The 27817-nt window shown below is 47.2% G+C and overlaps 1 protein-coding gene across 3 annotated transcripts in view; it reads left to right on the plus strand.

Moving 5' to 3' along the window:
• Positions 1-3918: 3918 nt before the first annotated feature.
• The window catches only part of LOC111155844 (inositol polyphosphate-4-phosphatase type I A), a 127864-nt gene continuing 103965 nt past the window's right edge, over positions 3919-27817 (plus strand). For all 3 annotated transcript variants that reach the window (XM_022516267.1, XM_022516269.1, XM_022516268.1), the window contains exon 1: positions 3919-3974. The gene's annotated coding sequence lies outside the window, so the exon portion shown is untranslated. The remainder of the gene's footprint in view (positions 3975-27817) is intronic.

Genomic DNA, 27817 nt, shown 5'->3' on the forward strand with positions numbered 1-27817 from the left:
ATATATTTATAATAAGTGATTTAAAGCCTTTGTCTCGTAAATCCAACATTTGTATTTTCTTATGGACCTTCTATTCAGTAACTTTTAGCTTAGGTCCTTTCCCATTTCTTTATATATCTCATAAATTTTTGTTTAGAACTAGACACTTTAAATAATCTAATATGACAATTCTAGAAATCATATTTCCTTCTACCCCAAAGTTTGTTGTTACTTTGTTTAGTGACTCTGTTGGAATAATTCTGTAAAGTCTGTATTCTCTGTCATTTTTAACCGCTGAAACCCTGGCTTGGTTAGCTTAATGAGTTGCTAGTGATCAGACAAAGATATTCTCAAATGCTGGAACCAATACGTCTTTCTGCCTTTATGAGTGTATATGTTGAAGCCTGTCTTCAATGCTTAGGCAGGCAGTTTACAATTCTGCCTGAGTCTTCACCTCTAGTTTGCTCAAAGCCTTGAAGTTAGCCAAAAGTGAGAGATTATGGTCTTCTCACATCTTTCCTGAGCATTGTGCACATGTGTGTGTCCTTTAATTTTTTTTTTAAGATTTTGTTTATTTAGTGTGCCTGGGTGGCACAGATGATTAAGCATTTGCCTTCAGCTCGGGCCATGATCCCAGGGTCCTGGGATGAGTCCCACATCATTCTCCCTGCCCCTTGGGGAGCCTGCTTCTCCCTCTGCCTCTGCCTCTCTCTCTCTCTGTCTCTTATGAATAAATAAATAAAATCTTTAAAAAAAGACTTTATTTATTTATTTGACAGAGAGACAGACAGACCCAAGAGAGCACAGCAGCAGAGGGAGAAGCAATCTCTCCACTGAGCAGTGAGCCTGATGTAGAGCTTGATCCCAGGACCCTGAGATCATGACCTGAGCCAAAGGAAGACACTTAACAACTGAGCCACCCAGGTGCCATGTATGTGTGTGTCCTTTTAGATTCCCAGAATCTAAAGATTCTAGAATCTTCTCAGAAGTGTGTCAGATCTTTCCAAAGTCCACTAAGGGATAGCAATTCTTGATTATTTCCTGTTATTTGGTCAGTCTCTTGTTGGTTCCAACTGGTATCACTACCTTAGGCAGCTGCAGTGTTTAGATAATTACCACTGACTGCTTTTCCCAAATGCTCTGTGGATAGGACATTCACTGAGAGTAAGCTCTGAGTCAAGTCAATTAAAATCAAGCCCCAAGAACAGAGCTGTTCCAGTGAGCTGCCATATGAGTGAATCCAATAGTGACATTTCTCTGGGGATAGAGCTTTTTGAGGGGCTCCAAATCCCTTTCCCCCTCTGGTAGCTGCACGGCCATTGTTTTTCACAGCCATTATGGCAGCAGGGCTGTTGATTTTCAAGGCTACATATATTCTCTAGTGAAAACACATATAAACATAAATATATCATATTTAATGACCCAAAAAGAAATTCTCAAGTTGGTTGGTTCCAGTCCCCAAAATAACACTGCTCAGCTCTCAGTTACTGTATGTAGATTATCTTAATCAGCTTATTTATTGTGTAGAGATTATTTAGGTCCATATTGAAATACAGATTGTTTGGTTCCACTTTCACAGCTTCTGACTTAGCAAGTCTAGCATGTGGCCCAGGAATTTGCATTTCTAGTAAGTACGGAAGAGGATGGTAATGCTGGTGTTTGGGGACCTCATGTTGAGAGCTTCTAAAGGATGCTTTCCCCCCAGCACACTTCTAGGATACTTTCTTCTATAACATTATGATGCTTCAAAAATGCATAGCATCATATATACTAACAAGCTTGGTTTCCTTTTCTCTTGATAATGTTTACTCTACAGTGGAATTGGGGCCCCATTCCTCATTACTGAAACGTGATTATTCTTTTTTTAAATTTAATTTAATTTTTAAATTTCTTTAATAAACATATAATGTATTATTAGCCCCAGGGGTACAGGTCTGTGAATCGCCAGGTTTACACACTTCACAGCACTCACCATAGCACATACCCTCCGCAATGTCCATAACCCCACCACCCTCTCCCTACCCCTCCCCAGGCCACCCTCAGTTTGTTTTGTGACAGTAAGAGTCTCTTTGAAATGCGATTATTCAGGACGCCTGGGTGGCTCAGTTGATTAAGCAGCTGCCTTCAGCTCAGGTCATGATCCCAGTGTCCTGGGATCGAGGCCCACATTGGGCTCCTTGCTCATCAGGGAACCTGCTTCTCCCTCTGCCTCTGCCTGCCATTCTGTCTGCCTGTGCTTGCTCTCTCTCCCTCTCTCTCTCTGACAAATAAATAAATAAAATCTTTAAAAAAAAAAGAAATGTGATTATTCTTTTAGGAGTATCCTGGATTACACGCCAATCAATTGACAAATGCTTATTGGAAGCTTGATCGTCATTCATTGCTCACTATTATGGTAAAAGAATTTTTTGAAATTGGACTATTGTTTATTTTTTTCTATTGTGTATTTTTAAGTGTTTGTGAATTTATGTGTTTTTTTAAAAAGCTTATGATTTAAAAACACTCTTGGCTTGATTAACACTAGTATGGCCATAGGATCATCTGAACATTTTTGAGAACACTTTTGAGATGTCAAGAGGATCTTATTAATACTTTTGCTAGAAAAAAGGTATGAACTGGAGCTGTCCCAGTTAAACCAGGTATATTGGTCACCCTAATTTTAGAAAATAAGATATAAAAACATTTTTGGATTTCCACAAGTTTGATTTTCTTGGCTTTAATTTTATGTCAGGCTTAAGTCAATTTTTCTATTTATCTAAACTCTGATAAATGTTCTGGCTTATTGAATTAAAAAAGTTTTCGTTTAAGAATTTTTAAGGAGAGGGGCACCTGGGTGGCTCAGTGGGTTAAGCCTCTGCCTTTGGCTCAGGTCATGATCTCAGGGTCCTGGGATCAAGCCCTGCATCCATCATCCATCTCTGCTCAGCAGGGAGCCTGCTTCCCCCTCTCTCTCTCTGCCTGCCTCTCTGCCTACTTGTGATCTCTCTCCCTCTGTCAAATAAATACATAAAATAAAATCTTCAAAAAAAAAAAGAATTTTTAAGGAGACCTTTTTTCTAATAAAATTTAAAGACTTCAAAATAAAATGCCTGCTTATAGTCAGTCCAGTATTCTTGCTCAAGCACAAATATTAAGGTTTAAAGTCATATTAAAATGAAAAGTTTCCTCTAAAACTTTATTATATATTTCTTTCCCATGAAAAAACAGAGCGGACAGTGGGGGAGAAGTGCAAGGAACTGATATGCGGTGAGAGTCTATAATTGCATATTTATACAGTTATGCCAGAATAGGTCTGCAAGGCTGTTACTGGTTTCTTCCTTTTGCTTGTCTGTATTTTCAAAGTATGATTTTAATTTTTTCTTGTTTCTGGGTTCAATGTTCCTTTTCCTACACGTCTGCTAGGGATTGAGTGCACCTGCACCACGGGAAGCAAGCTCACCGTGGGGGCAAAGGGCCGAAACGTTTCACCCGGGGACCACTCTTCTATGGAACCTTCTTAGGGGGTACATTCGAGCCTCACAAGACTCAGTATATGTGAGGGCGAAAATGCCATCGTCCGATTAAGTCCAGATGTTCAAGAACTCCTTGCAGGAGACTCAGTCCAGGATCAGAGTGAGGTCTTGCTGTAACCTAGGAGTAGAATACGGCGCGGAAGTCTCAGCAGCCCTGCGCCTCCGCCAGGGAGGTGGACCCGGAGGGGTGGGGCGGCCCGGCCGGGGGTCGCTGAGTGAGCATGCGCAGAGAAGGGGCGGGGCCGGGGCGGGGCTGAGCGCGACCTCCAGAGCAGCGGCAGCGGCCGCGGAGTTCGGATTGCTGCGCGGGTGGAAGGTTCGCGGCCGGCGGGCGCCGGAGAACCAGCACGTAGAGCCGGCCCACGGCCCGTGACTTGGTGACCAAGCGGCGGCGCTGCTGCTGCGGGGCTCGGGCGCGCGGCCCGGCGGGACCTAGGACGGCGGGGCAGCAGGGCGCGGGCGCCGCGGGCCGGGGAGCGCCAGGTAGGTGGGCCAAGCTGGGCGCGGGGGCGACGCGGCGCTGTCGAGGAGCTGGGTGCAAGGATGCACCCGGCGGGGTGGGGCGGGGCGCGGCGCGCATCTCGGTACCGGGTGCGCCTGACTGAGACGGCGCCCGCGGTTGTCATGGAAATCCTACAGCCTAGCGGTTCGCGGGCGGTTGCGTCTTTGGAGAACAATCCGAGCCAGGCCGACCCCTAAGCCAGTAGGAGACCCGGGCCGTCTCGCGCTGAGGGGAGTGCGGAGCTGGAGCGGGTGGTGGGGAGCCAGGATGCTGGACGCGTCGACCCCGAGGCCACATCTTGGCTCTTGCTTGGATCTAGTGACTCCAGACGCTGAAGGCCTCGCTGTGTCTCGGGTGTAAACATAACCGGGTAAAAATAAGCATGCATCTCAGTGTAGGACATCTGGTCTCCATCCTCTCAACTCTTCCCTTTTCTGCCGGGCCATAACCCCCCGACATTTCTGGCATCTTGGCTTTTTGTATATTATTTCTTTCTGGCTGTGCTGGTCAGTTAATTCAGGCCTGAGAAATTTGCAGGGATCTGTGACCATCTCTTGAAAACCCTGTCATGAATGTGTAGGCCATAGAAGATTGAAACACTCAAAATGTCAAGGGTAGATTTATGTCTTTGTGGGCGAAGGGATCCAGGATGGGCTTGCTTTCCCTCCCCCCACCCCACCTCCCTTGTCGCCTGCCCTCTGACATTACATAATGTTGTGTTCCTCCCGCCCTGAGTTCATCCATAATGACAGATCATGAAAATACTCCACTGGCCGAAAAGGAAGTATAAACAATTGTAAAGCCCCTTTTTCTTGTTTTTTGCTTTGCCAACTCAAAGTGTTCAGTTGGGAGGCTGCTTAAGAGTAGAACGACCACAGGGCATCTAAATCTAGGGAATAGGGGGTGGGGTGACAGCGGGAATGTTGCAGTGAAATTCTGCCTGATTCATCTTGGTTCGCAGTGGATTGGGTGGACTGTGGGCAAGCCAGTGGGATTGGGGCCTGAACAGGCTGACTTGGGTGTGAATCCTGGATCTGCTACTTGCCAACGCTGGTTCTCAGTGTTCTCCACTCTAAAAGGTGAGAACAGAACCTGCTTTGCCATTTGTTTTGGGATGTAGGTGCTGCTGGCGTTGGTAAATGCATGTAGAATAGGTTGTCTTAGAATTAAACTTAGTTTTTCATTGGTTGAAATGGCCTTTCTTTAAGAGAAATTTTGATTCTGGATCTAGGCTAGGGCTTTTGGGGAATTTTTGTTAACATATTTACTCCTGGAAGGTTCGATTCCTTGATTTCTCTGAGGAAAGATGAATGATGGTGCCCATGCGGGGAGGCTGGTGTGGTTGTTCTGTTGGAGGGCTGCTGTCAGAAGACCATGATGCTGTCCCAGGGGTGGTTGTTGCTTGTGAACGGAAACCCACAAGGCCTCATTCCCTGTGGTGTCTTGTAAACACACCTCTGTAACAACCAGCCAAAGTTCCTGGCAGAGTGTGCCCTGAAGACAGGGCTTAAAAGAAAGAAAGCTAGCCAGTTGCAGAGGGAAAGGGGGGCTGTATTTCTCCTGGGCTCAGCAATAGAATTTGCTTTGCTGAGTCTAGTGGCTGTTTTACTTCTCGGTTTTTCATGAGGCTTATGCTATCTCAGTGTTTATCTGCTTTAGATTTGAAGTCAAGGGGAGACATTATAGTTTATTACATTGTTTGGGAAACGGTATATTTTCTTGTATTGCTGTTAAACTGAGTATTAGGATTTTTTTTTTAAAGTTGCTATAAAGAAAGGATGAAATAAAATAATATACACAAGAGCTTGTTGTGAGCTGTTAAACACCAGAGAGATGGTGTATATATGACTGAGAGGACCACTGACCCTGCAAGTCCTTTTAGCCAGCAGCCTACCTTGGAACATTCTGCTCAGCCAGCAGATCTGTGAATGCTCCCGAGGAATGGAACAGAAAGGCACAGGGGACCAACTGACCAGTGACCCCCCCCCCCCCCACCGCAGCATCTCAAGAATCCAGTAAGACGGAGGGGTGGGGAGACTTTGGACCAAGGTTGGAACCTGTTTCTCATGGAAAACTCCTTTATGGATTACATATTCCAGCGAAGTTCTCAGCATCATTAGCTACTCATGGTGTCAGGATGCTTTGGCTTTCACTGAGGAAAAAAAGAGTGCCAGGTCTGCAGGGAAGAAGGCTTGATTATGTGGTTGCTTCTTTTGTAGAACTTGATTAATGAGCTGGTCTTGAGAGATCCTTCAAAACATATTTTTCTGGCTTTCTGGAAGGGAAGATCTGTGAGGAGAGTGTATTCTGGGGAGACCAGTATTAATACCATTTTGCTTTAAAGCAGAATGCCATCATGAACCAAATCCCCAGGAATTTACCCATATTTCTGTACATATCCATACCTTGCTCTTTTTAAATTGTTAAAAAATATTATTTCGGTTATACTGAAAAGTTGCAAGAATAATCCAGAGAATTTCTGGCTGTCCTTTACCCACATTCTCCAAATCATAATTTGTGTTATCCTTCTCTCGTATTTGTTCATGTGTCATTACTTTTTTCTGAACTGTTTAACGGTAACCTAGAGACATGATGTCCTTTTACCTCTAAGTACTTTATTGTGTGTATCTTAAAAACAAGGACATTCTCTTACATAACAGTATAGTTATTTAAAATCAGGAAATCGAACACTGATACAACATTCTTATTTAATATATAAGTCTTTTCCAGATTTTGCTGATAGCTCCAGTAATGTCCTTTGGAGCAAAAGAAAATCCAAGATTATACATTGTGTCAAATTGTCCTCCTTATTGTCCTTTCATCTGGAACAGTTACTGAGTCTTTGTGTTTCATGACATTGACATTTTTGCCACCTGTTTTTTGTTTTTTTTTTTTTGGATGATGTCTCCCAGTTTGGGTTTGCCTGCAGTTTCCTCCTGATTAGATTAAGATTACCTGCTTTTGGCAAGAGTAGCACCGGGGTGACCCTGCAGCCATCTCAGCATGCCCCAGCAGGAGGAGGCATATGCTGTTGATTAGTCCCAGTCACTGGTCAGGTTAACTTTGATCACTTGAGTAAGGTGGTGTCTTCCAGGTTCCCTTACAGAAAAGTCACCATTTTCCCTTTGTAACTAATATGTATCTTTTAGTAAGATTAACTCCAGACTCTGTAAATACACTGTTACTCCCCATACTTTGTCTAATTTTAGAATCCATTGATGAGTCTTACCTGAACTAGTTATTATGCCGGCTGACAGATGGTGATTTTCTAATTCCATATTTCTTTCTATACCTACCAGTTGGAATTGTACTGAAAGGAAGAGCATTTCTTTCTCCTGTGTTTATTCTTCCATTTACACCTCTGCATTCACGAATTCCTGATTAATGCAATAGATAATAGTCTCTTACTCTTGTTCATTTTATTGCTAAAATTGTCCCAGACTTAGCCTGCAGGAGCCCCTTGTGTCCTTTTGACACATCCTCATCACTCTTGGAGGACTTCTTTACTCCGTGGCACAAAACGTTCAACACTTGGCTTGTACTTTCCAGTCCTGCATTTTGCCATTTCTCCAAAGAGTCTTTGTTCCTTGTCATAGAGAATGGTATTTTAAAAACCAAGGTTGGGATGTTATGTGCTCATTGCTACTGAGGTGTTGCTGCTTCTAGGCCTTTTTAGGGACATGCACACTCATTCACACAGTCCACAAATTTTTCTCTGGTTTGCATTTTAAATTTAACACTGTATTCTGGAGATCTATATGTACTGACATGAAAAGGCCTTTGTTTTGTTTTGTTTTTGGTCTATGTTCCAGAGTATGGGTTTATCATAATTTATTTAACTATCCTTTATCAATGGATATTTCAGTTATTTCCAATTTCCTACTCTAAAAATAGTGGAGAATCTGTGAATTAACTTATTGTTAATACTCACAAATATCTCAGTCTTCTAGATCCCTAGAAGTAGAGTTTCTGGGTCAAAGAGTAATTTTAAATGGATAGCTCTGCCAGATTGCTCCCACTTATAAGAGGCTTTCACTTTGTACTCCTTCCATTAGGATGTGAAACTGCCTGTTTCTTTTTAACTCTGCCAACACTGAAGAGTATAAATCTTGTCAATTTTTGCCAATCTAATGGATAAAGAAGGCATTATTATTTTAATTACATCTCCCAAATTACCAAAAATATTGAAAACCTTTTTGTGCTCATTTCTACTTTTGCTTGTGTGAATTACCTGTGCGTCTCCTTTGCGCATTTTTTTCTCATTAGGTTTTCTTTATATTACTGCATTGTGGAAGTTACTATAACTTTAGACTTTATTCTTGGCAGCCTTAGAAGTCTCCTTAAGTATGATGCATTTTTCTTCCTAGAGGAGAAGAAAACTACTGTTTTCTGAGCATCCCCTATATCCCAGGCCCTGGGCCAAGTGTTTATAGGCATCCCCTGCAAGGTCTTGTGAGAAGATGAGCTGTGGTATTGAGGAGGAAGCTGGGTGAGGGGTGGCTAAGTTATCTACCTAAGAGTGGTTAGAAAGTCTTGAACTAGGATTCAAACCCAGGGCTGTCTGAATCTAGTACCACTTCCATTAAATCATATAGCTTCCTGTACGGTACTTAAAAATAAATACTTTATTGTATCAATGTAGGAATGGGAATTAATTACCTGGAGCCCCCAATATCAATCATTTTCTATTTCTAGTGTTTTGATCTGTAAGTAAGGGTCTTTGAGCCTACACGTCTTTCAAAACCATTTATTTTATTTCTCGAACTGTTGTGGACTCTGGAGTCAAAGTCCTTGAGAGCCTCCAGCAGCTATGTGACCTTGGGCAAGTAGCTCAGTCTTTCTGTGTTTCTTGGTTTGCTCCTCTGCAACCCCAGAGGCTTGTTGGGTGGGGGAGGACTTATATGAGTTAATACACGTCAGGTGCTTGGAATGGCACCTGATTCCTGCTAGCTCAGGGACATGACTCTTGATAATGAGTTCCCGTGCCCAACACGAGCGTGCAGTGTGGAACTTGGAACGAGAGCAGCGTTTTCTCTTCAGGTTTCACCATCCTTTCATCATAAGCGGGCTGGAAAATGGAGAATCAGGGCCCCTGGGTGCTGTGTGCTTCTCTCCTCAATATGGTGTCTGCACACACCCTTTATCATGTGCCTGCCAGCCAGCCCCTAGTATTGGCTCACAGTTTTTAACCTGGGGCAGGTGAGATGCTGCAGCCCTTTCAAGGTGGAATCCTAAGGTTCACCCAGTGGAGGCCTCGGATGCAAGAAAGGTCCAGCTGGGGAGGGTCTATGGTTATGAAGGCATGTCCATTTTCTGGAATGGGGTCAGGAAGACAGAGGGGCTTCCTCTGGGAAGGGATCTCTTGAGGAGGAAAGCATTCAACTCCTTGCAGCTCCCTTCCTGGGATGCTGTCAGAGCCTTTCCCTCAGATATCTGGTAATTTCCTGGCCTGGAGTTTATGCAGTGCCCTTCCTGTTGCACTTACAGGTGGAATTCTGAGCTCTCCTGACATCCTCTGCCTCTCTTCCTGTTCCCCACACCCCTACTGTAGCTCTTGTACAGCTGGTATCAGCTGCTCTCTGATAAAATTCATTCATTCCAGGATGTAGAACTCCTTCCCTTGTCCTGTGTTGCCTGCATTTCAGATGGTTCATTCTCTAACCCACTATTTAGAATTTTCAAGAAGGATGACCTAGGTGTACAAAGTCTGGAAGTGTGAAGGAAATGCATTTAGGCAAGTATATGTTTCTGGAGAACAGGGTCCTTTTACGTAATAGGGATGGCCGGTTCAGGAGTCTCCCTGGATTGTGGGGTGTGTCTGTTGGGGTGCTTTTGGCTGCCAAGCAAACAATAAGGTCATTTACTATCTCATAGAACTGGAGTTCTACTCTGTCAGCAGTTTTGCAATTTCATCAAGGACCTAGATTTTTCTCTCTAGCCATCACTGCTATCATCCCAGAGTCAGCCTCCTCAGGATGATGAGATGGTCCTTATGGTCAGCCGGACTGTGTGTTTCCCTGCTCTTGACACCAGCCAGTCCCTAGCCATGGTCTAGCAGCCCTCCCTCTGGTCTGTGAGATCAGTGAGGACCACTTGGCCTCCCCAGGATCCAGGTCAGGAGGTCTTGAGAATGCTGTGTGCTGATTGGCTTAGGTGTGTTCCTCCATGTCTGGGCCCCTGACCAGTGGCATCAGCATCCCCCAAGACTTATTAGGAGTGCAGCACCACCCCAGTCTACTGAATTAGAAACTCTGGGACGGGGCCTAGCACTGTGTTTTAGCAAGCCCTCCAGGTGATCTGATGCATGGTCAAGTCTGAGACTTGCTTGTCTAACCAAGACCACCTGCATTCCTCAGCTGGAGGTGGGGCTGGCTTTTCCTGAATCCAGACAGGATTGTTCCCAGAGTAGGAAGAAGGGAGGATGAGTGTTGGGTGGTCAGCCCCTGGTGTAAACGGAGGAGCCTGTGGGTATCTTTGCTTTCCATGCCCCATCCCCCCAGCCTGTGCCCCAGTTAACTGGCCCCGTTGTTTCCCAGCCTCCATGCCTGCAGCCACTCCAGCTCCCTTGAGAGTGGCCCACATCCTCCCCTTAGGACTAAAGGAAGCAAGATGGCAACCTCCCAACCCCAGGTTCTATCTCTGGCCTAGCAGGGATGGGAGTCCGCTGGGCCAGCTGCTGAGGATCTGGGCTGGTCCTTATGACTCACTTTTCAGAGCCATTCTGGAAGCAGGTTCTGATGTGTAGGGTTTGCTTGCTTATTCTAACACTCCTTACTCAAAAAAAAAAAAAAAAAGAGAGAGCAATACAGTTAGTAGGGACTTGGGAATGCTTAAGAAGTTGGTCTGGAGACAGCCTAAGGGACCACTTTCAATGCCTCTGCCCAGTGTGACCTGCTTTGTTGATCCCTTTTGCAAGTACAGGCCTGGTGTAATTTGTGAGCTCAAAATAGCCTGCTGTTCCAGATTTTTCCAGAAACTGGTAAGCTGAGATAGTTCTAGATTTTCTTGATTTTCCAAAGGCTTTCCAAGGTATTTCTAGATTTTCTTGACTTTTCAAAGTTCAGCTTAATCCAGGAAATCTCATACCCTGCTGTCCTATATTGGTACTTATTGTTGAGGACAGAAGAGCAGCTGAGGAGGAGACAGGGTGGGAAAGATCCAGAAAGGTGTTTTTCAAACAGCAGTGGTTTGCGAAATCAATTTGAGATTGTAGCCAGAATTTAAAACTTTTTTTTAAAATAAAATAGAAAATATGCAACTACATGTCTTATAGGAAGGGTAGGCATTTTTGGTAAAAACATGTAGTTATTTGCATGTGGTGTGTGTTTGGGTATTGTTACAATGTCAGTGTTTCCTACTGTCAGTTTTGGCAAAAATGTGTCAAATCTGACAGTGGAGCACAGAGAGGAGGGGGGTTCCCTGGCCACGCATATGTATGTGTGTATACACACACACCCACGTGTGTGCACGCACACACACACACACACACACACACACACACACATTGTGTCTTTTCCTGGGGAGAGAGCCTCTGGCCTTCAACCGAATCTTAGAGGTCTGTGACTTCCCACAAATGGAGAACTGCTGATCTTTAAAAGTGTAAGGGGGCTTTCAGCAGGGTGGGCCAGTGGGAATGGAGCCAGAGCCCAGGGAGACAGCAGCACAAGGGATGTAGATGTTGTGTGTTGTGGTCTTGCTCTGGTTTATCATCATCTGTGGTGTTTGACCACCTGGAGGCCGGAGCCTCCTGACGATGTTGAGGATCCTTAGCAGGACTACGCTGAGTGACTCAGTGGGTCAAGTGAGTCAAGTGAGTCAGGCAACTCAGTATAGAATGAGATAAGGAAAAAGGCGGGTATCCAGATCCACCTTGTTTTGAGGCTGGTCCCATCAGAGCCATGGCGGCCTGAGATTCCCTCTGTGATCTTTTGTGACTTAACAGTAGTAACAGCTTCCAAGTTACCTCGGTTGCCTTTGGGAAGCATGTGTTGTGCATTAATGCAGGTGTTAGTCTGGTTTGTGTCACAAAGCGAAGACAGTAATCTCTTTGGGGTGTCTGTATCTGGTTTTGAGGGGGACAAGATAAATTGCTAAATTAGCATTCTCATCTGGGGAAATGGGGGAAGTGCCTGGCCCACAGGGGGTTGTGTGAGTTAAATAATGTAAACAGATTTGTGCATTGCAGTGCTCTGGGCCAGTGTAGTAGGGAAGTTACTATCTTGTAGGAGACTCAGTATCTTTCCTCTCAATTTTATGGGGTGTGTAAGTCTGTTTTTCCCATTTTTTTGCCCATATTTTAAAAACTATATTCTGTTTTGTCAATATCCTTCAAGTCATGTCCATGTTTTAGAAAGTTTCTCTGTGAAAGAAAAATGGGATTTATAATGTTTGAAAATTCTCTGGGAAGAGATATATTAGCTGTTTTCCAGGCTTGCACATTGTTAAGCGACTCAGCTTGCCTATATGTTATTGGAAATACTTTTTAAAGATATAAGAATTTTTAAATTGAAGTATAATTAACATAAGTGTTATATTAGTTTCAGGTGTACAACATAATGATTCAGCAATTCTCTGCATTATTCAGTTCTCACCATGATAAGTACCATCACTATCTGTTACCAAGCAACATTACTGCAGTACTTTTAAAGTTTGTGATGTAGTCATCTAGAATTTTCCTTTCTGGGAAAGTTCACTGCCCTGTAGTCATTGCCATACCACTCTATTAGAATTCTTGAACTATAGCAGAAAAGAGCCTCCTGTTATTTTTTAGTGCTCCCCCCCAACCCAGCCAACCCCAGATACTATTTAGAACTGTAATAATAAAGGTGGCAGGTAAAAACATAAGAAGCCTTTTCTGTTATCGTAGGTTGCAGGAAACTTTTTGAAGTCTAACACACTGTGTATTCCTAAGTTTACATGAATCACTACTCTAATGAGTATGTAAAACATTCTTTTTTTTTTTTTTAAGATTTTATTTATTTGTCAGAGAGAGAGGGAGAGAGAGCGAGCACAGGCAGACAGAATGGCAGGCAGAGGCAGAGGGAGAAGCAGGCTCCCCGCCAAGCAAGGAGCCCGATGTGGGACTGGATCCCAGGACGCTGGGATCATGACCTGAGCCGAAGGCAGCTGCTTAACCAACTGAGCCACCCAGGCGTCCCAGTATGTAAAACATTCTTAATACTGATGCATTTTCTGTCTCCCTCCATTAAAAGCATAACAGCCATAAAAAAAAGTATCCAAAAGGCTAGAGTACATCCATCTCTGACTACTGCCCAGGGTAGCTCTGAGGGGAAGTGTTGCAGAAGAAGAAGGTTCTGCAAGGGGACTGCCAGCAAAGGTCAGAGAAGGATGTGGGCAGAGGGGAAACAGGGAAGTGGGAGGGGCATCCTAAAGTTTTGTGAGTGGTCACTGACTCAGCTAAGCCTTCTACTGACACTTTTTTGTTGTTGTTGTAAAGCACATAAAAACTTGTGATTGTGTGAAATGGATGTTAAGTATTTTCACCTTTCTTCTTGCTTTGGCTGTGTTCTGCCTATACAAATGTTAAACAAAGTGATCACATTACATAATTGGGTGATAATCTAATGGCTGATTAAATGCAATAACAGAGCCCAATTAAGATGGGACTGTGTGCCAAGAAATGTCAGGATACCCCAGAATCTTCCAAACATTGTTACTCTTCTGGTTCTGAAGAGGAGAGAGTCACAGGTGAGTGGATTGGCCTTAGGGAAACAGTCTGCTGGTAGACTGTGTCCACCCAGAGCAGAAGAGAAGCCTGCATTTGGATTTTGCCCCTAACCTGCAAAGTGACTTGGTAAAAACCATGTCCGAAACCAACCTCTTCTCTCCTTCATCTGGCAAAGGTGAGTCCCTCATTTCTTTCTCCCTTGGCCCCTGAGCCAACTATGAAGCAGAGTTGTGATGGTGCCTGAGGGCTGCATGGGTAAAGTTAGCATTGGGTGACACCCACATACATACACAGTATTTAGGGAAGTGGCCTTGGGAATCAGTCTCCTGCCTCTCCTCTTTCACTTTCTGGCTCCCTTCTGTAGTAATTCAGCAGCAGCTTCCTAGAGTACACATACTTAGTGTCAGGGACCCTGCCGAGCACTGGATTTGTCCGTGGAGGGCGAAGCTGTCTGTGTAGGGCAAAGCTGTCTGTGTATCATGTAGCCCAGACTCCTCCTGGTGGTCCACGTAGCGTGCCCAGTGCCTTTCTCTGGCTCTTCCACCCTGCACGCTTTCCCACACCCCCCTTCTGAGGCCCTTTGCATGTATTCCCCCAGTATAGCTCTTGGTTGCATGTTGACACCCAAATCCTTACCAGTTTTCTTGGACGGATGGAGGCCACTCTGCTTCATGATGTTTTCCCCGATAATTTATGCACAGCTGTTCAGATCCAGCTTGTCCCTTTCTGGCATTTCTGTATCCTTCCCTGACTTCTCCATCTCCCTCTCTGTGGCCTCCTTTTACTCTATTTTTGGCTTATTTTATTTCCTGTTATCCATTCCTGACATTTTAAAAGGTGTGTGGATTTAAAGTTATTAGTTAAAGCATAAAGTGATGAGAAAGGATTGAAGACAGAGTTTCAGATGAATACGACTGTATGAATGCTGTCCCTCCAAGAAGAGCCCTGAGCACATTTCAGGGATGCTTCCGTTGCTAAAGGCTGTCACAGTCTTCATTTGTGTGTCTTTCTCCTGGAAACACTGTAGAGCCCATGAGAACAGGAACCTGTCTTACTGGATAGTGCAAATCTTGCACAGAGTTGGCAATGTACCAGCAATGGCCTAAGATACCTTTGGCCATTGTAGGTGCCTTCGAACTGTATGGTATTTTGAAGAACTTTACTGGAGGGAGAAAGATGTTTGCATTTTGAGTCAACTCAATTATTTCATCATTCCTTAATTAGTCAAATATCTCTACCAAGCTTAGGAGTTAACCTTGTGGATCAAAGAGAGGTGAAAAGCCCGCAGACAGTTTGTGGAGCAGGGAGAAGCCTCTTGCAGGCTGGCGGACTGACTCAAGAGAGAAGGGTGCCTCTGTGATGGTAGTGCCACTGTTACACCGAGCCGGTGGTTAAGAAGCATCAGGCCAGACCACCCTGTCCGCTTTCAGGTCTGCCCTCATTACAGCAGCCAGCCCAGCTTCAGCCCCTTCCATAGCAGAGAGGGCTCTAGACCGTCATGGAACAGATTCACTCCCAACAGGATGAGATGAGATACTAGATCCTAGGGTGGTGATTGCTGTGTCATTCCTGGGAACTGGGAGTCCCAGGGCCTGACCAGCATCACAGACCCACAGGTTGGCTGCTTTGTAAACTGTTAAGGATTGTACCCATCTTTATCATGGCTCCAAGCAGCTGGTGGCTTAGACCGTGAACCACATTGAATGAACTAACTGTAATGAATAAAAACAGGGCTGTTTTTGCCTCATAACCTGCACTAAATATGCAAACCAAGCCATTAAATGGTTGGGGCAGTAAACAGGAATTCAGTCTATTAAAGCTTTTTGAGCTTGCTACTCAGGCCTAGAAATAGGATTGGTTGCCTTTTTTTTTTTTTTTTTTTTTTTTGTTTAAGGATTATAAATGTTGATTATATGGAGGAGAAACTGTTTCATGAAGTAACCCTACAACAAAATGAATCTTATGATGCTTATAAGGTCTAGTGAGAATGTTCTCACTCTAGCCTGGAGCTTGGGGTAAATTGAGAATGCTTTATTTAAAGCATTCCCGACTCCTTCTGGAAAAAGGGAATTGTTAATGAACTGAATCTAAAATAGTATCCTTCTTTCTCCCTAGCTGTCCGCATTCCAGGATGGGGGCATTTTCCACCATTGGATATGAGCAGGGCATGATAAAATGGTTAGGGTTAACATTTGGCTGTATAGAACAGGAAACACTGTGAAGAAAAAGAGGCTTCGTAAGGACAGGCAGGCTTTCTTGCAGTCAGAGTTTGTGTTCTGCCTTCTCTGCCGTGAGGCCCAATGCCTCCTGTCTAGGGTGGCAGCTAGGGGTAAGGCCAGCTCAGGGGCCTTCCAGACCCCAGGCGGGAGGAAGGCAGACTTCCTGAGAACTCATCAATTGGGTCTGTACATCTTGTTGGCAAGTACCAAACCCTTGGCCACAGCTAGCTGCAAGGGAGGCGGACAGCCCCTTGCCAACTAAACGTCAGGGTCCTGGGCCCATGACAAAGGAGGGCACGAAGGATACACATTGGAGGCAACTCCCTGTGTCTTTCCTACAAGCTGTCTTTTTGGGAAAGTGAGTTTTTAATGCTTGTTGGGAAGATGTTGGCAGAATTTGGGGGAAACCTTTGGGGAGACTGTAGGCATGGATGGCTAACTAAAAAGTTAAGAGCTTGAGACCTTTCTCACTTCCACATTGCTTTCATACAAGAACTCGAAAGACGTCACTTGATCCCTTTGTTCCTTCATTTCCTCATTTGAAAAAACAGAAATGGCAGATAATTCTCAGGGCCAGTGCCAAGGGTTATGGCCCAGAGCTGCTTCCCACCAATAGTTCCTCTGGTGCCTCTGAACCCATGGGTGTGTCTAGAGGGAAGGCCTCCTCGGTGGGGGGATTTCAGGCAGCATGTGAGATCAGGCAAGGGCCTCTGGACACGATGCCCTGAGTGGGAAGAGGCTTTAGAGTAGGGGCGCCAAGAGGAGGCAGACAGGCTTTTTCCTGCCACAGTCTCCAGGGCTGGCTCATCCTTCCCCGCCCTGAATCTCCCATGGACATGTCCCCTCCCCAGGTGTGGGGAGGGCCAGCCTCACTAGCTGAACTGGGGATGGCACCTGGGTCCTGCCTCTTTCTTTCCTTGCCCTGCTTTTCCTTTCAGAAGAGTGATCCCAAGTGTCTGCTCTGTTGGGTGAAAGGGATGTAGTAGCCACTTTATTCTAGATGTTAGCAAAACTGAATGTGTCTTTCTTTTTGAGGCATTTGGATTTTAAGAAGGATATATGTATTGGCAATTCCTAACTCAAAAGAGGGCCTCTCCAATGGTCAGATGTTAGACCAAGGAATAGGCATGGGTAGGAGAAGAGGCCTCCCAGTGTCTGGGTCTAAGTATTTGTCTGCTGCACACCCGGGTAAGGCTGGCCAGCTTTACTTGACCTTTCCTTCCACCCCAGTCCAGTGCATGTGCTTGACACACACACCAGTCGTGAGTACTCACGCACCACTTGTGCTCACACTCACTGTTCATGCATGTACTTGCACATATTTTGTGTACACACACACACACACACTCACAGACACACATATCCCTAGCAGGGCAGTAGCTGCAGGAAGTTGAGCTCCCCTGAGGAGCCATGCTTTGCTTTCTGTCTGACCAGAATTCCTGGGACTTAGCGGTGTAGACATGCATGTATTCAGGAATCTTTACAGAGGAACACTCTTTGAATTCATGCCTATGAAATAGGGAAATTACTTTTTGTGTTTCCAAAACTACTGATGGAAATTGGCTAATCTGTAGTAATTTTTCTAAACCTTTAAAAAAAAATTTAACCTCATGTTTTAAAAAGGCAAGGATTATCAGACGGCCCTTTCTCATCTTCTCTGCCCCAGGAGCGGCAGCTGTAGGCATGAACAGAGCATCTTCACTCGTATCCCAGCAGGAATCATGGTTGCCTGAGCTGGTGCTTCTCTTCAAGATTTTTTTTTTTAAAGATTTTATTTATTTATCTGACAGAGAGAGAGAGAGCGATCACAAGTGGGCAGAGAGGCAGGCAGAGAGAGAGGGGGAAGCAGGCTCCCCGCTTAGCAGAGAGCCCAATGCGGGGCTCATTCCCAGGACCCTGGGATCATGACCTGAGCCAAAGGCAGAGGCTTAACACACTGAGCCACCCAGGCGCCCCCCAGATTATTTTGCTAGCCAGTTCTTTCTCAGTATGAACACGGGTTTTTCATTTCACCTTTGAGAGTGAAGTGTTTTTCTTAAGGGAGGTGTCCATCAAACTTTGTAGAACTCTTCTTCTCCCTCCATGGGTGTTTTGGTCCATGTGTTATATGGAACTTGCCTTCCTATTCCACAGGTGCTGATGTGGGTGTCTGGCCCCAGTGAATTAGATGCTATGCTTTTTCAGGGGAAACAAAGATTGTTGGGACCCCCTCAGTCTGCAGTATGAATGCAGAAAGTGAGCCCCTGGCCAGGAGGGAAGTGGTTCTGATTTCCATGTTTCATCTCCCACTCTTAAAGGGGAAAGCACCTTTGAGGGAGTCTGGTGAGGGGAGAAAAGTACAGACAAGGCAGAAGTTCTTGAAAGCTTTGCTGACTGTAGAAGGTGGCTGTCAGCATACTTCACGTGGCCACTGGCCTGGGAACCCTTGCCAGAGACATAGCAGGCGTTAGGGCAGCATCTGAGTTCAAGATGGCAACCACCACAGGCCTAGAGACACCCGAAGTGGAGAGTCTATGGAGCACAGACTGAAGTCCTAGGTCAGGATTGTGTAGCGCTCAAGCAATGCTTTGTCCAGTGGGAGACAAGACGGGCAGTGCAGGTCTAGACTGCCCCAGGGGAAGGAGTAATGCTAAGTGGATCTGGGTCAGGCATTCGCCCCTGATGCTGGGGAACTCAGGATTCCAGCTGACCACATACGCCCCCAAGATGAGTGATCTGAGAAAGGGTGGGTACAAGTTCCACTAATGGAGTGTAATTAGGGGGTGAGTGCCAGGCCGCCAAACGAAAAACAGCATCAGAGTAAGCTAACCTAGTACAGGCTCCGTGAAGGGCTGGCATTCATGGGGCTGAGTGCCTGGCTCACCTGTACCCCTGTTTGGGAGCCCCCTACCCTCTCCTTCTTGGTGTGTAGCTCCTTGACAATAAATCCTTAGGGATCCGGAGGAAATCACTTAAAATATTAAATTCTGCTTCACTGTGTTTTATTGCGGGGTGGGGGGGTGTCATTGTGTCCCACAGTGGCACTCACATTTGTGAAGATTGTTCTCTGGGGACATGCCCAGTGAACATAACGGATCTGGGATGTCATAGGACATAAATGTCCTTCAGGGCAGGAACAGTAGCTCAGTTTTCTTTATATCTCCAGAGTATCCCCCAGTGCCTGGTACAAAATAGGTGTGTAATCCATGCTTTTCGAGTAAGTGAATGGACAAAGCTACTGTTTCATTGACGAAAGTGCAAGAAAAGCCTCAGTCTGTCCTAGGAGGACAGCCCATTTCCCAGAGGTCAAGTTGGGGTTTAGTCTCACTTAGGAGAGGGAAGTGAGACCGGAGCTTATGGGACAACTTTGGCTCCAGTCAGTTCTCAGGATGCAAGCAAACCTGGCTGCTTGGGTCCCTGATGCGTCCTTGCTGTGCCCTGGCATTTGTGTCCTTGGCACACAGGGCCTGTCAGCCAGCTGGCTGGAATCTAGCTGGCATTTCTGCTGCTCTGGGAAGAAGGTGCCACACCTTCTTAGGGCCTGGTCCTCTTGGATTTTTTGTCTGTAAATGTGATCAACCTTTGATTGTTGTTTGATTGTTGTTCTAAATGTGAACAAACCCATATGCACGGGATTGTAAGTGTGGTATCATGGGAGCTAGAAGAAGCCCAGGAGGATGGGGTGCACAGGAAGGGTGGCCTCCTCCTTGGGTCTTGGGGACATCACAGGACTTCATGGAGAGTTATGTGTTAAGGGTGGGGGTGATAGCTTGAGCTGGGGGTTTCAAAAGAGACGTGTGTGGAGGACTGGGGTAACGCTCAGGAAGGAGGCTCTGGAGAGGCAGAGTAAGCTCACTGAGGGGCTCCAGGTCTGTCAGGCCCTTTTCAAGTTGGGAACTTCATCTCACACAGGGGACTTTTCAGACTTTTAAAAAACTTTTTTAGTTTGTTTTTGCTTCTCACTATTTTAAATGACAAAAGCAATTCCAGAGTCTTTTTTAGGAGTTTGAGGAGACCTTTTCTTAAATGATCATCATTTTTGTAACCATACCTGTGCTCTAACTGGACCTGTGGGCCAAGATGGGCGCCCTCATTCCCGTTCAGTGGCCTGGGTGCCGCTGCTCCACGAACCCGGATGCAGGGCTTCCAGAGCCCACTGTGCTGATCGGGAAGACATGTCTGTGAAATGATGGAAATGAAACAGGACCAGGGAAGAATATTCTAGACTAGCTGTGAGGAAAAGAAAGTGTTGGGAGTGTGAAGAACCCCAGAAATATGGGTTTCTGGAGACAGATATCATCTCAGGGTCCTCTCCCTGCTGTGAAACCGCTTCAGCTGGCCCTCCTTCTGCCACAGACACATGCTCTTCCTATGACCTGGTGAGATCTCCACACAGGGGGTGCAGTGCAGACATAAAACAGTCAAGCCTGTTGCCAGCGGCTGGGGAGGGTGCTTGGTAGTGAGAGATGATGGGGAAGGGCTTGGCTTGTGGTTGTGCTAAATCGTGCTCCTCCTTTAGGAGTCTGTGACTCCAGGACTGCAAGCATAAACGTCACTACACCGTGTGACGTAGTGACATAGTCAGGGAGAGAAACATGGCAGAAGAACAAGGCTGGAGAAGAGGGACATGGGGCAGTGTGCAGGGGATGCTGGGAGGGGTGAGGCGATGGACACTCTGGCCAGCAGCATGTGCAGCCTTACCAACTTCCCCACCTGCTGGGGTGACACCAACCCAGAGAAGCACCCCTTTGAAGCCTCTACCTTCTTATTAGTGGCTGTACACTAATGTTACTTGGTGCAAGTCCCCAAAACCTGCTTGTACTTAGCTGGATTGGATGTATTTGATGACATGTTATGTTTTACAATAGGCCTACCTGTTCCTGGTTCAAAAATTATAAGCTATAGCATGCTATATGGTAAAGTCAGCCTCTACCCCAGCCACCCAGATTCCCTCCCTAGAGACACCAGTGCCATGGTTTTTTTGTGTATTCTTCCCAAGAGATTATGTATATGCCAGCAGATGTTATGTAGGTACACATTAACAATTGTTTTCATGTCCACAGTATCACGTTCCCCATCCGCTGTCCCCCTCATGCTCTCCGCTTACTGTATCTCGGTACTTGTTGTGAAGTTTCTCTGTTTTGCCAGGCTGTGCTGTAGATTATTTAACCAGTGCTCCTTTGAGCATGGTAGTTGCTTCCCAGCCTAGGCTGGGCACTAATAAATTAGCCCTAAAGAGCCCCTCCCCACTCCCACCCACCTGCCTTGCTCCGAGGTATGGATTGAGTATTGTGCTGGCTGGAAGGAGAGTGTGGGGTTAGGTGACATTTGGAAGTTCCTTCCCATTGACTGCCATTCTCATCTGGATTGTAACTTTTTCTTTGAGTTGTAGAGGACAGCTAATGGTTAGATGTTATTATTGGAAGATACGCTTCTTTAAAATATTACCTTATTTACACACAGACCTTTTAAACCAACCCATAGCACTGAATGAGGTGTGTCAAGGCCACTTTGACTCCTGCTTTAAGAACAGTGGCTCCAAGGGACTTTGCAGGGCCCACCACGGGGCAGAGCTACTACAGATGCTGTGGATGGTTCTGGAGGGATGTCTCTGACAGCCGGGACCAGGAATGTGCAGTGCTCATGGAGCAGAGTGGACTTGTAGGTGAGATGGGGTCCGGCTGAGGCTGATTCTGGCCCTTCCCACCCAGCATATTCGCTGCTCCTGCCACCAGGCAATGTGTGAGAAGGAAGGGAACAGCCTGGACATGGACATTGTAAATACGTCTTGGAGTCCTGTTGGACAGTCCTTGTCAGCTTCTAAATCTGGGAGGCAGTGTAGTTTAGCATGGTGGAGCAGGCGTGGGGTTCCATCTCGTGGCCACATTGCTCAGGCAGAGGAGGCCCTGTCCTGGGGCCTGGGAGGGGTTGCAGTGGGCTCCTCCAACAAGCCTGCCTGTTAGTATTGGTTTCTATAGGAAGTTTCAGGCACAAGCTAGGTGACTGTGGCCACACCGGCCTTGGGGATGCTCCAGAGAACAGGACTTGATGGACCAAACCAACCCCAGGGGGTCCAGAGGTCTGTGTCTTCGAGGCTGCTTACCAGCCTCCGCAGGACACGTCTAAGCCATGCAGCCTCTGTCGTAGGAGGCAAGGGCTGGCCGATGTTAGACCTGAGCTGCCAGGGTCTGCTGTGTGTAGTGCCCATGGCCCAGGAGCGCTGGGGTGGCTCGCTCTTCTGGCCATGGCGCAGTCTGTACACAGCTCGGTCTTCTCTCTGCCCTGTTGGTGGCAGTCAGCTAGCTGAGGGCACAGTCCCTGCTGCGTACACCCAGCTATTGCAGGACAGAGAAGTCAGGGGGCCAAGAAGGCAGCTCCCGGGCCAACAGATGACTGCTTTTAGGAAGTGAACAGGCTTCTTCTTTTTGTTCATATTTTCTCTAAAATACTCTTGAGGTTTGGAAGCTCCACCCCAAACCCTTTGTGGCTGAGGGCTGCTTGGCCTGCTAGAAGGAATGGTCTTTGAATCTTGTGCAGGCCCAAGTCAGGGTGGCAGGGTCCTGGGGCCCCACAGGTCTGACTCTGAAACTGAAAGGGGGCAGAGGGAAGCCACCAGAGTCGTCCAGATCATGGGGCCACCTTCACACAGAGAGGAGGCTGCTGACAGCGCAGGAAGTGGAATTATTGCACATTGTGCGTTTCGACATTGGGACTCAGCCCTCAAGAAGGAAAACCAAGTGTGGGGGTGCGCGGTGCCAGGGCTGAAGAGATGAAGAGAAGGGGTCAGAGGGACAAACGGTAGCCACCCTGTCTCTTGCTTGCCTGCCCAGCCCCTCTCCTGGGCTGGCCCTGGCAGGACAGAGGCCCCACCCCAACTGCAGGGCCCTTGCCTGGGACAGGGTCTCTTGCTGTGTTTATTCAAGGTAAGGGGGCCCTGGTGATAGCTCCAGACACCGAGGCCAGGAGGGTCTAGTCTGTGAGACATCAGCAAACCTGGCCCTGGGAATCTCTGAGTTACTTGTGCTGGGTGTGAAGACAAGTGCCTCCGGCAATATTGTACTTACTTGGGAGGGCTGGGAGTCCTTGCGTAGCTGTGAAACTCCCTTTGGGGATGCAAAGGAGAGAAGCAATAAAGGGGAAGGGATTTTTTTAAATGTGAGCAGGATACTCACAGCCTGAGGCTGTAGCTCTTCCCCTGCTTGTGAGCCGGCTGGTGGTCCAGGGTGGCAGGGACTGTCCTTCACTGTTGGAGATTGCTGCAGTTCTGCTGTGCGGGGCACCTGGCTCCACTGGAACTTCCCGTTTAGTCGTTGTATTAGTTTCCTAGGGCTGCTCCAGCAAATCCTCACATACTCGATGGCTAAAGCAACAGGAATGTGCACCCTCGCAGTTCTGGTGTTCTGGAGGCTAGCGGTCAAAAATCAGTGGCCCAGGGTCCAAGTCCAGGGTTCAGGAGTACTGTGCTCTCCCCAGTAGTGTTAGGGGAGGTTCCATTCCTTGCATTGTCCAGCTTCCGGTGGCCGCTGGCATTCCTTGACTCATGTCCCCCCGATCCCCCATTTTTCGTGCCAGATGTGTAGTATCTTCTCTGTGACTTCTTTCTGCTTCTGTCACAAGGCCTTCTGTCTGAAATCCCTCTTAGCCTCCCTCTTGTGAGGGCCCTAATGATTGGAATGAGGGCCCACCCATGTAATCCAGGATAATGTCCCTGCGTTAGGATCTTCAGTTAATCATGTCTGCAAAGCCTGTGCCACATACATAACATTTGCAGGCTCTAGGGATGAGGATGTGGACATCCCAGTTACTGACCCTGCTCTGGGCTGTGGTGCGGTATCCCACAGCAGCCTTCAGTGGACATCCAGGGGATGTAGGAGGAAGCCAAGGCTTGGAGAGGCTGAGCCGCTCTTGGTGCCCATGGTTCTTTCTCCAACTATGCAGAAGGGCCTGGTTTGTGATGTTGCTGGAGATGCACTCGAGGAACAGATAAGCCGCTGTCATTTTCTTATGTTGTTATGTTGGATGTTTGAAAAAAAATAAGATCTTTGGGGTCAGGTGCCATGGCTGTAACTTGTTAGGGATGTTGTTAGGGAAGCTGCAGGGACCTGCAGCTTCTCCCAGGATAGCCCTGGCTTCTGGCTGAAAGAATGACTTTGTTTCAGTGTGGCCCGATGGCTTTGGGCAGCCTCATTCTCCTCATTTGTACGATGATGGGAGAACAACTTGGTGAAAACGAGATGGTGTCACTTGGGTGAGATGGCCCAGCGTGGGTGGCCCAGCAGGGGCACATGTGCTGGGCCTTATTCCCTCTGAGTTCCCAGTCCCACCAGGGAGAAGTGACATGAAGAAGGCCAGGAGATGTCTAGGATGGACTGTGTTCATCCCTGAAAGAAGTAGTGCCTGGGGAGATGTGCAAGTAGTTGATGCACTGATAGGACAGACATCAGTCAAATACCTATTTGTGCTGGGCAGAAGGAAAAGAACAGCAAACAGAACATACCATTCCTGCCCTGGGGTCGGGGGCCGGGAAGCCAGAGAACAGACATTTGAAAAGTCGTTCCACTATTGTGGACTGAGGAAAGTTGTCTTTGATGTGAATGAGAACAGATACGTGTATGATATATTTATTTATTTGTATTTATGTATTCAGATAACGTGAAAATTGACAGTAGTCCATGGTCCTCAGTCCGTTCCATATCGTCAGCTCATTCTCCTCCTTGCACCCACCTCAGTGGCTATTCAGAGTCCCCGATAACTTACTGGGCCCAGTTATCTCCTTCCCCAGAGAGTGGAGCCTGCTTCCTATCTGCTCTCCACACTGAGCCCCCTGCTCAGGTGGGTGGGGCCTGCAGCTTCTCCCAGGATAGCCCTGGCTTCTGCCTAGCAGCCTAGCCTCTAGGGCTCTGCTCTCTGCTGATCATCTGGCTCCCTGACCAGGCCAGCCCCACCCACCTTGTTCAGTCTGTACTCTGTCCCCTGCAAGTCATGCCCCTGCCTCTCCCCTGATGGTCAGGAAGGCACCCCCTTGTTGTGTTTCTTAGGCCACCCTCGTTGAGCACTCACCGTACCCCAGAACAAGATGGCTCAACTTGGGGGTGGGGCACATGCCCTGTCACAAGTCAGAAGCCAGCAGCCCTAGGGCAGCCTTGCTGAGTGCTCATTGCTGTGCTCTGTCTCCAATCCCTGTAACACCCTCAGGGATGCATGTCCATCCTCCTATCTCACAGATGAGAGAACTGGGGTGCAGATGGTTAAGTTCCCCAGCTGGTCAGTGGCACAGCAGGCATCACAGGTCTTTCTGTCCACAGAGCCCCATACTCACCCTTACTTGCTTACAACAGGGAGGCCTTGCCTAGTGATAGACCCAGCCACCAAATGCACAGCAGTGAGGGGGGGCCCAACAGGTGACAGTATCTATCTGCATGCTTTCTGATGGGGACCCACAGCTTTATTTCTGTCTCTCTTCTGCACGCTCGTCTCACAGTTGCGTATGTTGTGGCAGTCACTGAGCCAACACGCCAGACATTTGCACTCTGAGCCTCTTTGAGCAGAACAGGGGAGACAGGTGCTTCGTTTCCCCTTGGGCACCTTGCCCTTTGTCCGTTTATTGGTCACCACTCTGTTACCTTTATTTCTCCGTCTGCTTATCTCCTTTCTCTGTCTTTGTTACCAGTTAAGACAGAGAACCTGTTGGCGGTGTTAGTGACCGGCCCCCACCATGTGGTGGTGTCAGGCGCAGTAGAGACACAGCGTCATCAGCGTCCTCCACCGTTGGAAGTGAGCAGAAAGTCTCTTCCCAGTTTCCGTGGATTAGCATCTGAGCATTGTCTTGAGTAACAGAAGATGCTTTTGAATGTACCCAGCACACATCCACTCACATTTGATTTTCTTGTATATAGCACATGGAAACACACACTTGTTTTCTTGTATTATAATAGCATTTTCCTTATTTTAAAATAGCAAAAGAACAAATGAATTAATCAGACATTTGCCAGGATGCCTGGGTGGCTCAGTTGGTTAAGCATCTGTCTTCAGCTCAGGTCATGATTCCAGGGTCCTGGGATCAAGTCCTGCATCGGGCTCCCTGCTCAGTGGGGAGTCTGCTTCTCCCTCTGCCCCTCCTTCTGCTTCGTGCTCTTTCTGTCTCTCTTGCTCTCTCACTCTCTCTCAAATAAGTAAATATATAATCTTAAAAAAAACAGGCATTTGCCTATTAGCTCAGAAACTTAAATACCATCTTAAAGGTAATTTTATATGAAAAGAAATACTTTCTAGGTTCCAAATAACTTATAAATGGATGCTTTTGGAATGCAGCTTGTTGATTGAACTGGCCAGAGGTTCAACCTTACTTTTGTGGAATTCCAGAACTGAGCTTTAAGATATTTATCAGTGATAGTGCTTTGTTTGCTTTCCAAAGCAATGAGACCATGAACCAGTGTAACATGTGATAGCTCTAAACGAGTGGGATATTAGTAAAATATTGAGGTTTTATAGTAAGGCAAGACACCCCAAATTTGACATCTCAGTAAAGAGAACAGAAAAAAATGAAGGTGCCGTCAGGGAGGTATAATAAAGGAAGAGAGGGGAATGAAACTCAAACCAGAGGTGTACCGTGTGGGGAAGGCTGGTGGGTCGGTCCCATTTTTGGGCCTGAGACCTGTGGCATTTCTTTTTTGATGATCTTGATCCTGAACCCAGTGAGGCTTCAGTCTTCACTCCTTCAGAAGGAGAAATACCACTTTCTCTCTCCTTCTCTCTCTCTCTCTTTTAGATTTATTTATTTTTATTTGAGAGAAAGAAGGAGGGAGAGAAAAGGAAGAGAATCCCAAGGAGAGTTCCCACTGAGCATGGAGCCTGACACGGGGCTCGATATCCTGACCTTGAGATTGCTATCCGAGGCAAAACCAAGAGTCAGACGCCTAACCAGCTGAGCCACTCTTGAATGCTGAAGCATTGAGTCTGTAACCCTTTGTGGGTTCACAAGGGAACCATAAATCTGGCTGAGACCAGTTGCAGAGCTCATGGCTGGACACTGAGGGGAGGATGGGCCTCATGTCAGCAAGGACCCCTGGCACTAGGAGCTCGCAGGCTTGGAGGATGCCTCTGGAGGTTGTGGCTGAGATGGCAGAGGGCGAGCCAGCCCTGCGGAAAACCTGTGAGCAGCCTGGGGCAAGGAGGTGCTGGGGTTTTGGGAGGGACCACGACCATGCTGCCACTTTCTCTACAATGGCTGCACATCACACTCAGCTAGGGGCTGTCAAAAGACATGGAAGCCCGCCTTCCTCTCCCTGCCCCCCCGGAAAGTCACGTGGAGGTAGGGTCAGCACTGGCGCTTGTCACCTTTGCATGAGGTGATCTTGAGGTGCAGTTGGATTGGGGCAGCTGGGCCCTGGGTCTCCGGAACTTGGGCTTCTGCACTGAGCCAGTCTGTTCTGAATCCCCATGGCTATGCGGGCTGATCTCTTACTGCTGAGCCTCAGGCCCTAAGGTGAGACGAGGCCGCATGCACTCGTGCAGTGTACTCTGCCTGGCGCCGGGGATGATTTCATGGCCATAGTGGCTGGTGATGACTGACAGAGCAGGCCTTGGGCCCCCTCCTTCCCACAGGGAGTGTGACCCATAGGGGTGTGGAACCACACTCTGGTTGTAGGCATGTCTCCGTGTAGTGGCCTGTGGCCGGAGAGGACACAGCCACATTGACGGGTCTCTGACTTCACAACCACAGAGTGTGGGTGGGACCAGTTGGCACCCAGGGCATGTCTCCCCACTGTCCTAGCCCAGGGGTTGGCCAGCTTTTTCTGGAAAGGGCTTTGTGGACCATATGGGCTCTGTGCGGCACCACCCAGCTCTGCTCTGGTGGTGTGAATACTGCCCCACACAGTAGGGAAACAGCTGGATGTAGCTGTGTTCCATTCCAACTCTCCAAAAACAAATGGTGGGC

This window comes from Enhydra lutris, unplaced genomic scaffold (genome assembly GCF_002288905.1).
Source record: "Enhydra lutris kenyoni isolate GAN:26980312 unplaced genomic scaffold, ASM228890v2 scaffoldscaffold44, whole genome shotgun sequence".
NCBI lineage: Eukaryota > Metazoa > Chordata > Mammalia > Carnivora > Mustelidae > Enhydra > Enhydra lutris.